Consider the following 13,180-nt stretch of genomic DNA (forward strand, 5'->3'; position numbering starts at 1 on the left):
TTTTCCTCTAAACTACAATTACTGTAATATGAGTCTAAATTATTTGTAATTGGATGAAAATTAGGAAGGCACATTTATATAAATCATCTTTTACCTTAAATAATTTAATATAAAAATATGGTGAAGCATTTTTGCAGAGACAGTAAGACATACAAAAAACCCAATCATCCACAGTTCTAACTCAAGCCAACATTATATGTTACTTCACTAAATTTGGGGTTTAAGAAATGAAAAAAATCCTACCACAATATGTCAGAGTTCTACAGCATATAGCCAATAAAAAATTTGAAATGACTTTTGTTCCAACCCTCAATTGAATACACTGAATTTTCTTGCATCTGGGAAGAAAAGTAAAAAAAAAAAATAGGCAATAACTTTAATCCTTTCTAAGCTATTCATGTCTCTTGACATTTTTTGGTGTCTTTTATATCTGTGTTATTTTCCTATGTGTGCCATAGCAAATTATCACAATTTGAGTGGCTTAAAAACAACACAATTTATCACCTCATAGTTCTATAGGCTTGGCTTGATCTGGAACTCACAAGTTGAAATCAAAGTTATCAGCCCACTTCACATCCGTGAGAATGGCTTATGTTAAAAAAAAAGTAACAGGAACAACAAATGCTGGTGAGGATGTGGTGAAAAAAGGAACCCTCTTATACAGTTGGGGGGAATGCAAACTAGTCCAGTCACTATGGAAAGCTGAATGAAGGTTCCTCCAAACACTAAAAATGGATTTACAATGTGACCCAGTAATTCCACTCCAAGGAATCTATCCTAGGAGTAGAAACAAAGGGGAAAAAAAAAAAACAACACTAATTAGAAAGGAAATCTGCACTCCTCTATTTTTTGTGGTGCTATTTACAAGATATGGAAGATATGGAAACAACCTAAATGCCCAGAACAGATGAATGGATAAAGAAGATGTGGTCTATGTACACAAGGAAATCCCATATCACCCATGAGCCATCACTATATACCCTTATGTTCATCCTCCCCTGTTTTTCTCTCCCCAACTACTTTGCCATATATTTCAGGTCTATAGTCAGCTGCTAGTTTTGACTTTTTCTTGACTTTTTGTTTGGTTTCTCTATATTCCACAAGTGAGGCCATCCAGTATTTATCTTCTTGCATCTGACTAATTTTGGCTAGCAATGTTCCTTCCTGTTATATGCATGTTGCTGCAAATGGCAAAAGTTTGTCTTTTTTAATTGCTGAGTAATAGACAAGGATGTCCACTCTCACCACTTCTTTTTAATATAGCACTGGAGGTCCTACCTACAGTAATTAGGCAAGAGAAAGGCATAAAAGGAATCCAGATAAGGAAAGAATATCTACTTATTTTAATATTCCTAACCTTCATTAGCTGTTAAGTCTCTTTTGCCATGTAGGTTAACATATTCAGTCTCCAGGGCCTCCCTGGTGGCGCAGCGGTTGAGCGCTGGGTGGCGAAGCTGCCCGCAGCCTCTGCAGCACTGGATCTATCCCCGCCACCGGGGTGGGGGGGGGAGGATCCCACATGGCACGCAGACCTCTCCTGCCGCCCCCACTGCTCCCCTCAGCAGTGTACTTTGTCAATCTGCCTGTTCTGCTCTCTGCTCTGGCGAATTCTCTCACCCTCCGGCTCTTCTGACTATACCCAGTGCTTGCATAAATAAATAAATAAATAAATCTTTAAAAAAAACAAACAAAATATATTCGGTCTCCAGGGGTTAGGACCTGGACATCTCTGGGGTGATTCTGCTTACTGTGCTATTAAGAGATGGCTGTGTCTCTGTCTTATTACATATTATCCTTGCCACATGCATCCTCTAACTTCTCCCTACATATCTGGATTATCTGGATTTGTCCCCTACCTTTTTTTTTTTTCCTATATGAGAAGCCTACAATGATTCTTCTCAGAAATAGCTTGCTTTAGCCTACTGCCAAGATCCTGATTATTCTTCTATCCTCAAATCTTCTCTTCTGCCAACTTGATGCTGCCCCTTCAACTCTGACATATGATCTCTTCCCTGATATTGTCCTGAAAGTTGGAATATCTGATTTTCTCTGTCCTGTGCCCTGTCTTATTTAGTCACCATGGCCTCCAAATTTGTCACTTCAAACCTGAGATTTCTAAATATGCATTCTGGGAAGTTTCATAGTTTCTGGCCCAAGATACTCATCTTTCATCATGAGACAGTCATTCTAATTTTTAAAATATTTATTTACTTATTTAAATGTTAATGTCTTCTATTATGAAGCCATGTACAATTACTTGTCTTCTGGTTCGTTGAAACAATAGGTCAGACAACATTGCCGCGATAATGTCTGTCAAAGTGGCTGGCCATATTCTAGCACCACATTCATTGGATAGGCACTCCCGACAAAGGCGACGGATTTTGCCATTCTCATCCACCTTATAATATTTCAGGACAGCCAGCTTAACCTTCTTTCTCTTATGTTTATTTTTCTTGGGAGTGGTGTAAGACTTCTTCTTTCTACATCACCACTCATTCTCAGGACAAGATGAAGAGTGGACTCCTTCTGAATGTTGTAATCAGACAAAATCCATCCATCTTCCAGTTGTTTGCCAGCAAAGATTAGTCTCTGCTGATCAGGAGGAATTCCTTCCTTATCCTGGATCTTGGCCTTCACATTTTCAATTGTATCCAAGGGTTCAACCTCGAGGGTGATCATCTTCCCCGTGAAGGTTTTCATGAAAATCTGCATCTTGGTGGCAGGTCCACCATGGACGGCGGAGCAGAAAGTTTAAAGTATTTATTATTAAGACCTCACTTCATATGGAATGTTATTAAAATGTCCCTTCTTTAGGGCCTCCCTGGTGGTGCAAAGGGTTAAGTCTCAGCACTATGAAACTATTGCCGCCACTATAGCATGATTTCAATCCCCAGTTAGGGAGCTAAACCACATGGCATAGCAAACCTCTCATGTCTCACCCGCTGCTCCCCTCAGCAGTGTATCTCAGTAGGTATCCATCTGTTCTGCTCCCCACTCTGTCTCACCAAACCCCCCCCACCTCTGGCTTACACCCCAGCTCTTGTATGTATAAATAAATAAATATTTTTTTAAAAGTCCCTTCTTTTTTGTAGCATTTATTCACGAGAAATACGATGCATTTATTAACTATGGCTGGCTTAAGCTAGAATCCATCTGATCCATCTGTTATTTGATGAATCACAACACAAACTCAAAATTATTTTTCAAAATCTGTGTACTTAGGCTAATAGAAAAAAGTTTATGCAGCCTGGATCAACTATTTTCTAGACATTTTTGATAAATTATTGAATTCTAATGTAGTTACACTGATGATATTGTTAATATGCCTAAAATGACTGAGATGTAAAATATTCATTTTGGTAATTTGAGTCATTTTAATAAATGAGCTGTATTTAATATTGTAAGAATCTAATAAGCTATTCAGTAATTAGTTATTTTGTAACTGTGGGTATTGAGTGGGATTGGGTAGTTACTATCACACATTTTACAAGGTCATTTGAAATATTATGACTTCATAAGTTCAAATTACAAATATTTATTTTATGTCTACTGAGTGCAATCCACTGTGATACAAATAAGATAGACATGGATTCTTTCCTCAAGGCATTTACAGTCTATTAGAGGAGGTAGCACAATACCTGGAATTTAAGGGAGAAACTAATGATGCTTTAGCAAAAGCAACGAAGAACCTTAGAAGAAGAAAACAATGACTCCACTATGAACATACGTACTCCCAGTATAGGAAAGACATTTATTAAATACTATTGACGGGCCTCCCCGGTGGCGCAGCGGTTGAGCGCTGGGTTGCGAAGCTGCCCGCGGCCTCTGCGGCGCAGGTTCGATCCCCGGCTGCTCCCCAGCCACCGGAGGAGGGTCCCACATGGCGCGCAGACCTCTCCTGCTGCCCGCTGCTCCCCTTCGGTCCTTCTGCCTGCTCTGCTCCCCGCTCTGGCTCTGGTGAGTTCTCTCACCCTCCCGCGTTTCTGACTTTACCCAGTACATGTATAAACAAACAAACAAACAAACAAATAAATAAATAAAATACGTGCCTCTTTAAAAATAAATAAATGAATAAATAAATGAATACTATTGAGTACATCAAGCCTCTCCTTTGATTCAAATCTTCATGTATTTGGAATCGGAGAGAGGGTAAAACCAGCATTCTATCAAATGAAGGAATGCGAATCAAAGAACAGAGACAGAGAAAATTTTAGTGGTATAGCTTTTTCCTTTATCATTTAGCCCTCCTTTATCATTTCCTTTATCATTTAGCTCTCTCTCAATTCTCATCCACAATGTTCTCATCCTGGTTTCCATTACCTGGTTCCATCCACTTTCTCCTCTCCTGTCTTGGCTCTGCCCACAAGAATTCACAAGACTTTACCTGTCTAAAGCAGAATGCAAACTGTTGGCAAGTCTCATCTTTCCGTTCTTACCATCATCATCCCAGATAAATATCCCGTATGCCTGTTTTATTACAATAAGCTCCCAAATGGTATCCTTGTGTTTCGTGTTTTACCTTTCCCAAACTCCTGACCATAATTTAAACTGTGCAAAGCACACATCTGAACATGCCAATTATGACATCAAAACTACCTGCTGTTTCCTGATGCAATTTGATCCTTACCCTGACTGTGAAGGGCACTGAGTTGATCAAACCCATGACTCATACTTACCCTGAGTTCTCCTCACAATCCTTTTCTAGCCTTGCTTAACTTCTTATAATTCACTTTTCCCTGTTCTGCTCACACTTTTCTCTATTTGGAAAATGCCTTTTCTCATTGTCATCCCCTACTTTTAAACCCTTACAAAGCTCCTCACCTTGTCCTTTTCTTTGGAAGTGATTTTTATCCATGTTTGACCATTTTAACATTTCCTGTACTTTTCCTATGTCACATTTCATACACTGTCACACAGTACTCTTAAAACTAGACCTCAAGCTCCTTGTTTCTCTGAAGAGAAAAAAGATACTCTAATCTCAGACAGACCTGGACTTGGATCCTGGCTCAGCCAACACAAGCTGTGTGCACTTGAACAGTTTATTCCAACTTTTGTCTATAAAGTGGAGGTACATGTGCTTCCGTTATGCCCTACAGTCTGAAAAGCATATAGTATCAACTGACAACTCCCCAGACATAAAGTGCAGATAAGGACTTCATCCTCAGTGCAGATACAATGCAGGAAAAAAATTGCCACACAGAAAGAAAGAGGCATCTTGCATGTGTCAATCTTCGCAACAGGCAGAGGAAGGGAAGCGAATCTTGGAGAATATGTGCTCTGGTGATGCTGGGGATCTAGGAGCTTGGGGTCATGTATACATCTTCAAGCACAGCACCATGGCTTGAGGAGCAGCCCTAGCCATTAGAGATGCACATCTGGGCACATTAACATGAGCGCTGGCAGAGGGTGAGAGTCATTGAGAATGGGGAATAATGAATGCCAGCTGTGTCCTCAAGACCATAGGGCTGCAACTTACTTCACTAACATTTCTTTTATAAGTTATTCCAGGAAATGAGCACATCCAGAATCCTGGGGGAACTGGACTCCTGTCAGAGGTGGGTGCTAGAAGCACAGGAGGGACCTGCAGTGCCAGCTGCAGCATGGTGCCCAGGTCCTCCTAATGACCAGGGCACCTTTGTCTTGATAAGGCAGAGTCTCAGTTCACTCCTCTTCAGGGACTTGCCTGTCATTGCCCAGACTTAAGTCCATACCCATATTCACACACCGTACAGAGGACAAAGGCCTAGTCTCTTTGCCTTGATGGAATGACAATGGTGAAAACTGATCGCAGCTTCAGAGTTCACCCTGACATGGTTGGAGGCCTCCATACAACTGGAGCCTCTCAATAGCCCTCTGCTAATCTGCATCTGTCCCCTGCTCGGAGTTCCAGAGGACATACATCAGTGATCCCCACCAGGTTATGTCCATTTTGGGGTCTGTTTCTTGGGAAACCCTACTCATTGGAAAAGCATTTTCAAATACTTTTGTATTTGAAAAATACAAAACAAACCAACAAACTGGAAAAACAAAACACAAAAGTCCCCGTATTTGTCTACCTGTGCACCATATTGAAAGGTTGTTACACACTGAACTACCCCACAATGGGATGTGTGTGTGTGTGTGTGTGTGTACTCTGTACAACTCAGTCATAAAGTAAGAGATATTTCTAGTATCTAAAATCTTTTGTTTCCTGTTAAGAATCTGTTCAGTTCTATTCTAACAAGCATGTTCTTTGAAGTCAGACTGATCTGGTATAAATACTATCCATCTACTTCCTAGCTATACATCCTTACACGGTGACTAACTCTCTGAACTTCTATAACGTGGGGATCAATGTTACCTTGCTACAACTTCACAAGACAGTTGTGAACATTAAATCGAATATGCTTCCTGCAAGAACTTAGGACTCCACATAGCATGGAAAAGGTGATTTATGAATATTATTTCTTCTTCAAGTTCCAATCAGGGCATCTGAAAATCACCTCTCTTGTAGTCAGAGAGAATTATCGCAACAGAATAAAGCAGGACATATCTTCTTCATGGGTGGTGTTTTTAATAAGGTTAATCTACAGAGTGTTAGGAAAAACAAGTTCAAATGGATCCCCTATTTTTTTCTAATTTAAAAACAAACTAAAATAAGAGTCCACTATCATATTGTGACACCATCACCATGCTTTTGCCTGTTCGTCTTGAGAGTAAACCTGGCAGTTTTTGATGAGTGAGGGAAGGGACAATGGTTGCTTGCCTGGGCTTATTTTCTTCATATCCCATGTTGAGATCATAGAATTCCTGACTCTCAAAGTCTGCACAAAACTTGCAGAGGCATCTGGGACATCACTGGTGATGGTGTTTTCAAACAGACTAGAAGGAAAGTTGACCCTGTTTTCCCATTGTCTACATAAATTAGGACATGATGCATTTTGGCTAGATCTCTTGGGTCTTTGTCAGAAGAAAAATAAATATCCTCTTCCTAAATGGAAAGGCGGTAAGAAAAAAAAATTCCTTTAATTTGTAATAACAAATTCAGTATTTTTTTTTATCTATCCAAGTGATTTGAAAATATGGGTATATTGATAATGAAAGCATGAGCTCAATTTAGTGATATTTGAGATATTTGACAAGGCCCAAGGCCCTTGAAATGTCTAACAGAAATAAACACAAGAAAAAGATCTTGCTACTAATAGAAAAAAATCACTTCTTGTGTTTATGTCACCGTGCAGCTAAGTTTTCCTGCATATATTAATGTACCTGATAAGATTGGTGTGTTACATAGTATTAACCTAATTTCCCAGATGAAAAATTGCAATAAAGAAACCTGAGTAAAGACCACACTGCATGTCCAGGAAGCTGGCGAAGAAGCCTGCGTGTCTCCAGCTTCATCTACAATACGGGGAGGAGAGTGAGGAGGAAAAACTGGATACTAGGTCTACCTCTTCTAATTGCCCTTGTCTAGAAATTTTGTACTTGTCAGGCTCTGATGGAGGTAAAAGCCAGAGCATCTGTTCTACTCTGTGAAGTGAGGAAGAATGTTATAGGATTCTGACAACCCTATTGCCTCTTCTCATCACGTAGTCCTACACTGCCATATCCTCCACAGCTAAGCTCCTTCCCATGCTTGTTGGGCATCTCCACCTGGATATCTGGCTGTTGCTTCAGACCCATGATGCTAAAATGAAGCTAGTTATCATCTCCATGAAAATCTATGCTTCTTTATGTTAGGTAAATTAATAGCAAGGCACCAGACTACTTGGAATACAACAGTTCATTTTTTTTTTTTTTTGCTTCCGTATCCTCTATTATCTCTTGTGTTTCTGATACTACTGACACCATTGCATATGCCCTAAGCCCAAGTAAAATACTTCACTTAATCAAATTAGGAGCAGTGCCAAACACACAAAGTTTCATTAATAGAGGGGGGTTGTCATGTGGACAAATAAGAAGGTGCATGTCTGCCATAAGGGATCAATGTTACCTTGCTACGACCTCGCAAGGCAGTTGTGAACATTAAATTAAATATCCTCTGTGCAAAAAAGGAGGTAATGTTATGTCTACTTCTAAGGGAATAAGCTATGACTTCCAAATTGTAGAATACCTGGGTTACTGTTCTGCTTCTAAGTGCGCCAGGTAGAGAGATGGGGAAGGGAAGTCCAGGTGAAGACAGCTTGCATGGAGGCGCAAACTAGAAAGAGCCTGCCCCAAAGGAATTAGTTATCATCCCATCAAAATCTACTCTTTTATATTTTTTAGGGAGGTTTTGAGTTTTTCCCTCAATCTGGATAAGGCCAGAAAGGTCAGATCACAGGAAACTGAATGTATTTCCTCAGTGGGGTAGATGTTATTCTGCAGACTGGTGATCAGCTCGGCTGCATAAACTGCACAGAAGAATTATACGGACAGCTAACCATAAATCACAAGCTCCTTTCCTCTCACCCAGCCCCCCTTCTCTCTCCCTCTCACACACACCCCATAAGAGATTGATTTAATCCTGCCACTGAAGCCTTGGAATTATGTGTTATAATGACAGAGGTAATTCAGAGATGATTTCTAGGTTTTAAGCATGAGAGTGTCACATTCAGTAACTGGTCCCCCTGCCACTAAAGAGGTTATATGAGGGGGCAAGAACTCAGTAGATTTTCTGGGTAGATTTATCTTGGTTCTTCCAACTTTTTGGTCCCTCCCTTTTTCATACTGAGCAAGTCATACAGATTGTGCCTTTGGCTTACTAGAACCACTTCCCTAATTTCCATTTCATTATTGTGTCCTGGTTTAGCACTTCATTACTTTGTATTTGATATATTTCAACACACCTCACTGGTGAGTCCCTATACCTCAGGTTTCTTTTCACTCAGGTTGAATCTACATCCACATTAATCTTCTTAAACCGTAAATTTGAACATATCATTTCTCTTCTCACAAACCTAGAATGGCTTCTGAATTTTATAAACTTCCTCTGTCACTGAAAGTTCAGTGATACTGTTTTCTTCCTTACTTTTTCTTTGCTTTTTTTTTAAGTGGAAGGAATTTCCTTATTTTTGCAAATATTTCTGTTTACAAAACTCTCTCCCATTTTTTCCTTAAGTTTGGCTTACATGACATCTCCTCTGTGATACCTTTCTTGATTGCCTAACTTTTTGCTGATTCCATAGTATCACTTAAAACTTTCTAGCATTGTCACTATAACCATCATCTAACATGTTGTCAACTCACATGGTTATTAATAATAGTGCATAATTGGTCTTGTTGCAAACAAAGATGTTTTCCTGCTCATCATATATCACTATACATTTTGCTCTACAGGGACTTGTTCACTCAGGCCAGAGAATAAATAAAATTAATTAAGAATTTATAGATAATTTAATAATTTTCAATATAATTTGAAGCAATGAATTTAGAATTTTCAATTTTTCTAGTTGGGAATAATATAAGCTCCACCTTAATTTCCCTCCTGGCTGTCACATGTGAAGAATATTGATATCAGAACTGGACAAAATCTGGAGCTGAATTCTACTTCATGCTTGCTAGTTGTTTGACCTTGAGAGCACTGTTAGATCTCTTTGAACGTTAGTGTCTTTTTCTATAAAATTAGGATTATAGCACCTACCTCATATGGTCATTACATACGTGTGTGTGTGTGTGTATGTATGTATGTATATATACACACATATATATGTATATATATAATAAAGTAGATATTCCACAAGTGTCCTTTCCATATATATCTCTCAAATTAACAAATTCTGTATATAGAAACAAAATCAGATTTTGATCAATATGGTTGTCCTTATGTAATTAAAATTAACAGTGATCCAAGATAGAAAAGACTTCACTGAAAATTTAGTTTATATGCAGATAGAAAGTCATTTGGGAAAGGTTTTGGTAAAAGGGAAAGGTAAAGCATAGAAAACAGGAAATCCATGGCTGGACCTGGTTAGAGCGTAGCTAAACTCTGTGCTAGCTAAGGACTCAACTATTCCAGTCCAGGAGATGCAGGCTGCCACTAAGAACCTGCATTACAAAATTCATCATGCCTCCTATGGTTCCATATTTTAGACATCCTTCTGATAATGACTTGGCATTTCCTTTAGCCTTCTTCTAGACATGTGAGTCATTTTCAAAAATGATTTTTTCATTTTATTGGATAAACTGGATTTTTGAGTTTTAAATCTCCTGAGTCTGTCAGTGTGGATTAGTGCATTTTAGTCCAACATCTCTGGGACACTCATAAGAGCAACATTTTAAGACATTCAGGTCCATGCCCCGTGGAGCAGGCCATCTCATTAGGAAGCACCTTTGTGTTGCTTCACTCTCTAAAGGCATGTACTGTGTGATGGATGGTGGGGATGAGTCCCATACCACACACAGTCTTGCAGTCCTTTTTCTCGATTGAGGATACGAGAGGAAAAATTCATACTTGCTCATTGCCTGTGCTGCACCTTTCTCTCCCTCCCATCTCAATAATTATTATTTTTTTCTTTTTTTTGTGGATTCATGTAGTTTGGAGAAGCTGAGTCCACCATTGCTCTGGGATGGACCATGTGATCTAGACAGGTCAATCAGAACATGCCCATCTCAGACTTTGGTGATAGGTTTGCATTGGGCATGTGATCTAAACATGTTGAGACAAACTGAAGCGTAGGTCTTTTATTTTAAGATTTATTTTATGTATTTATGCATACAAGAGCTGGAGTGTAGGCCAGATGTGTGGGGTGTGGGGGTGAGAGGATTCACAAGAGGTGGAGTGGGGAGTGGAACAGGTGGATGTACTGAAATACACTGCTGAGGGTGAGACAGGAGAGTTCTGTTGTGCCAAATGTGGGTTAGCTCCCTGGTTGGGGATCGAACTTGTGCTATGTGTATCTGCTGATAGCTTGATAATGCTGAGACTTAACCCCTTGTGCCACCACGGAGGCCCCTAAAGTGTAGGTCTTCTAAGAGATTGTGGGAAAAAGATGTGTTACCTTCTTACAAATGATGTGGGGCATAGCTGTTAGGCCAGGACTGCTGCAGTCAATTTTTTTCTACCATGAGGGAAGCTCTCTTGAGGAAAATACCATGGGTGGAGGGAAAAACTAATAAAAATTTTTAAGATTAGAGCCACAACCCCAGTAGTATCCTTTCCTTAAGAATCAAATTGTGTCTTCTTCTATTTCTTTTAACAGTGTTTTATAGTTTTCTTTCTATAGGTCCTTTACCTCTTTTGTTAGATTTATTCCCAAGTATTTGATTTCTTTTGTTTCAATAATAAAAGGGATGTTTTTTTTTTTGATTTCTTCTTCTTCAGATTTATTGTTTGTGTATAGGAAGGCTACTGACTTTTGCGTGTTGATTTTATATCCTGCCACTTTACTGAACTGATTGATGAGTTGAATTAGTTTTTCTGTGGAGTTTTTGGGGTTCTATATGTATATTATCATATCATCTGAAAATAGTGATAGTTTGACTTCTTCTTTTCCCATTTGGATTCCTTGTATGTCTTTCTCTTGTCTTATTGCTCTGGCTAGGACTTCCAGTATTATATTGAAAAGCAGTGGTGAGAGTGGACATCCTTGTCTTGTTCCAGATCTTAATGGAAATGCTTTCAGCTTTCACCATTGAGAATGATACTGGCTGTTGGCTTGTCATATATGGCCTTTATGATGTTGAGGTATCACAAAAATCTGCAAAGAGATGATGAGACTCAACAACAAAGAAAATAATCCTGTCAAAAAATGGGCAGAAGAGCTAAAAAGAAAATTCTCTGAAGAGGAAATGCAAATGGCCAACAGGCATATGAAAAAATGTTCAACATCACTTGCAATCAGGGAAATGCAAATCAAAACTACCATGAGATACCATCTTACACCAGTGAGAATGGCACATATTAAAAAAACTAGCAACAACAATTGTTGGCGAGGATGTGGAGAAAAAGGAACTCTTCTGCACTGCTGGTGGGAGTGCAAACTGGTCCAACCACTATGGAGAGCTGTGTGGAGATTTCTGGACCTACTAAACATAGAGCTTCCATATGATCCAGCAATTCCACTCCTAGGTATTTACCCAAAGGACACAGAAACATCAATTCCAAAGAGCACCTGCACCCCTATGTTTATAGCAGCACTATTTACAATAGCTAAGCTTTGGAAACAGCCCAAATGCCCAAAATTAAATGACTGGATCAAGAAGATGTGGTACATATACACCATGGAATATTACTCAGCGTTCAAAAAAGATAAACACATGCAATTTGCAGCAACCTGGATGGCGCTGGAAGGGATCATGCTCAGTGAAATAAGGCAGAAAGAAAAAGAAAAATACCAGATGGTCTCACTCATAGCAGGAATCTAGAAAACTTAAATAAGGGACAAGGAAAATGAATAACAAGAAGAAAATGAAAATCAAAATTAACAAAAAACTATGAACCAGAGACACTCTATGAGGGGTGGAGGGTGGGGAGGGGAGGGATTGGGGTCAAAATAAGGGGGTTGCAATTGTATGGGGAATATAAAAATAAAATTTATTAGAAAAAAAAAGAATCAAATTGTGCTAAAGCCTCACCCATGTGTCACATTTAGTTACATACACACCAACGAATTCTTTCTTTTTCTTTTTTTTTTTAAATCTTTTTTTTTAATAGAGACATGTTTTATTTATTTATTTATTTGTTTGTTTGTTTTTGTTTATACATGCACTGGGTACAGTCAGAAGCGCGGGAGGGTGAGAGAATTCACCAGAGCCAGAGCGGGGAGCAGAGCAGGCAGAAGGACCCAAGTACACTGCTGAGGGGAGCAGCGGGCAGCAGGAGAGGTCTGCTCGCCATGTGGGACCCTCCTCCAGTGGCCGGGGAGCAGCTGGGGATTGAACCGCGCCACAGAGACCGTGGGTAGCTTCGCAACCCAGCGCTCAACTGCTGCGCCACCGGGGAGGCCCTCTTTCTTTTTCTTTGCAATACAAAGATCTCTAACATAGAAAAGTACACCAGTGCATCATCATACATTAATTTTTATTTTCTCCATTTTTAAAATAAAAACTCTGAAAAGCAATCATGAAAATATAAGCTACATTGTATTATTTCACAGAAAATTGCATATTTTCATTCTTTCAAAATGCTTCCATCACATTGAAGCAATTTTCTAATATCATCTGGAAGAGTTTTATTGTGCTTAATTATCTATATTCTCATTACTCAAAATTGACCTTAAAT

The 13,180-nt window shown here is 39.2% G+C and overlaps 1 protein-coding gene and 1 pseudogene across 2 annotated transcripts in view; both read right to left on the bottom strand.

Annotated features, from left to right (window-relative positions):
- NKAIN3 (sodium/potassium transporting ATPase interacting 3) overlaps window positions 1-13,180 on the bottom strand; it is a gene marked incomplete at both ends in the record, with an annotated part of 591,729 nt that overhangs the window by 204,278 nt on the left and 374,271 nt on the right. The gene's annotated exons all lie outside the window — the stretch shown is intronic.
- Window positions 2,254-2,712, bottom strand: LOC311168081 (ubiquitin-ribosomal protein eS31 fusion protein-like; annotated as a pseudogene). The gene has a single exon. The product of its transcript is annotated as a ubiquitin-ribosomal protein eS31 fusion protein-like (transcript).

The sequence above is a fragment of the Talpa europaea genome, assembly GCF_964194135.1.
Source record: "Talpa europaea genome assembly, chromosome: 3".
In the NCBI taxonomy this organism is placed as follows: domain Eukaryota; kingdom Metazoa; phylum Chordata; class Mammalia; order Eulipotyphla; family Talpidae; genus Talpa; species Talpa europaea.